Below are 2,655 nucleotides of genomic sequence, written 5' to 3'. Positions count from 1 at the left end.
TAAATAAAAAGAAAACAGATAGAAAAAAAGAATAGAGCAAGCTAGTTAGAGGTCTTTGCACATACACACACACATACATATACAATTGCATAATAAATGAAAAGAAAATAGAATACAAAAAGATTAGAAAGGTAGTTAGATTTTTTAAAGAATAGAATTAGAATAGGGAGTGTTAAAGTTAGATGGTCAAATAAAGATGGAAGAGATTCTTGAAGATGGCTAAGGACTCAGCTGCTCGGATTGAGTTGGGAAGTTCATTCCACCAGAAGGGAACTTAACTTAAAAGTCCGTAAAAGTGACTTTGTGCTTCTTTGGGATGGCACAATCAAGCGACGTTCACTTGCAAAACGCTAGTTTCTAGAGGGCACATAAGTCCGAAGTAACAAATTTAGGTAAATGGGTGCAGAGCCAGTGGTAGTTTTGTAGGCAAACATCAATGCCTTGAATTTTATGCGATCAGCTATTGGAAGCCAGTGCAAATTGATAAACAGAGGTGTGACGTGTATTCTTTTTGGCTCATTAAAAATTAATCTTGCTGCAGCGTTCTGAATTAATTGTAAAGGTTTGATAGAATTGGCTGGAAGACCTGCCAAGAGGGCATTGCAATAATTCAGCCTGGACAGAACAAGACCTTGAACAAGGAGTTGTGCATCATGATCCGAAAGAAAGGGTTTGATCTTCTTGATGTTGAATAAAGCAAATCTGCAGGATCGGACAGTTTTAGCAATGTGGTCTGAGAAAGTCAGCTGATCATCAATCATAACCAAGGTTTCTAGCTGTTTTTGAAGGAGTTATGGTTGATGTGCCTAACTTGATGGTGAAATTATGATGGAACGATGGGTTTGCTGGAATCACAAGCAGTTCTGTCTTGGCAAGGTTGAGTGGAAGGTGATGGTCCATCATCCAGGAAGAAGTGTCAGTTAGACAAGCTGAGATCCGAATAGCTACCGTCGGATCATCAGGATGGAATGAGAGGTAGAGTTGAGTGTCATCAGCATAGCAGTGGTATGAAAAGCCATGTTTCTGAATGACAGAACCTAATGATGCCATGTAGACAGAGAAGAGAAGTGGTCCAAGAACTGAGCCCTGAGGCACCCCAGTAGTTAGATGTTGAGACTTGGACACCTCACCTCTCCAAGATACTTTGAAGGACCTATCTGATAGGTAAGACTCAAACCATTGAAGTGTGGTTCCTGAGATGCCACTTGCCAGTAGGGTTGATAGGAGGATCTGGTGGTTAACCGTATCAAAAGCAGCGGACAGATCAAGCAGGACAAGTACTGAAGATTTGGATTCTGCTCTTGCCAGTCTTAGAGCTTCAATAACTGAGAGCAAGGCCGTCTCAGTAGAATGTCCACTTCTGAAGCCAGATTGATTGCTGTCAAGGAGATTGTTGTGTGTGAGAAATGTTGTTTGAACACAGCTAGTTCAAGTGTTTTTGCAATACAAGGAAGAAGGGAAACTGGTCTGTAGTTCTCTAAAAGAGATGGGTTGAGGTTGGGTTTCTTAAGTAGTGGAGTTATACGTGCCTGTCTAAATGATGAAGGAAAAACACCAGTGTGGAGGGAAGTGTTGATGATGTGAGTGAGTGCAGGTACAACTGCAGGAGAAATGGCTTGAAGGAGATGAGATGGAATAGGATCAAGCGGGCAAGTTGTAGGGTGATTAGAAAGGATGAGTTTTGAGACTTCTGCCTCAGAGAGTGAAGAGAAGGATGTAAATGAGTGTAAGTTTGCTGGTGATATGAGTTTGACTGATTGTGGTGTGGAAAATTGTGCACTAATGTGTTTAATTTTATTAATGAAAAACGTTGCAAAGGCATCAGCTATTAGAGATGAAGCAGGAGGGGGAGGAGGACAAAGAAGTGAGGAAAATGTTTTAAAAAGCATGCGAGAGTTAGATGAATTGTTAATTTTGTTATGGTAGTATGTCATTTTAGCAGAGGAGACATTAGCAGAGAAAGTAGATAGGAGTGACTGATACACAATAAGGTCAGTAGTATTTTTGGACTTGTGCCACATCCAGAAGCTCTAAGCTTAGAACGGTGTTCGCGTAGAACATCACATAACCAAGGGGCAGAAGGGGTGTTACGGGCTGGCCTGGAAGATAAGGGGCAAACAGTGTCTAAACAAGATGTAAGAGTGGAGCAGAAAGTATCAGTAGCACTGTTCGCGTCCAAAGATGCAAACAGTTTAGGGGAAGATGAAACAATTGCAGATAGGTGATGTGTCAGGGATCATGTTGAGGTTAAGAGTGAGGAGGAAGTGATCCGACGTGTGCAGTGGAGTAACCAGAACATGATCAGTAGAGCAGTTTCGTGTATAAATAAGGTCCAGTTGGTTGCCTGACTTGTGAGTAGCAGTAGTTGACACTCGGCTGAAATCAAAAGAGGCAAGCAGTGAAAAATGTAAGAGGTTTTTAATGACAGACTAAATGGTTTAGATTGTTTAAAACAATTGAGTTTATGAATTTCTCTTGAATGTGTGTACGATAACCGTTGCATATATGAAGCAGAAGAAATACATAAACTCATTGTGGTTGATGTTAAACAATAAAAAAAATATTATTTATACATCATAACTTACTTTCTTTTCAAAACACAATAAACATTCTTATGACTTTTTTAACTACGAACAACGGGTTTGGTTGGAAAAT

Source organism: Carassius auratus, chromosome 30 (genome assembly GCF_003368295.1).
Source record: "Carassius auratus strain Wakin chromosome 30, ASM336829v1, whole genome shotgun sequence".
Classification (NCBI taxonomy): Eukaryota; Metazoa; Chordata; class Actinopteri; order Cypriniformes; family Cyprinidae; genus Carassius; species Carassius auratus.
Note: the sequence above shows the minus strand (reverse complement) of the source record.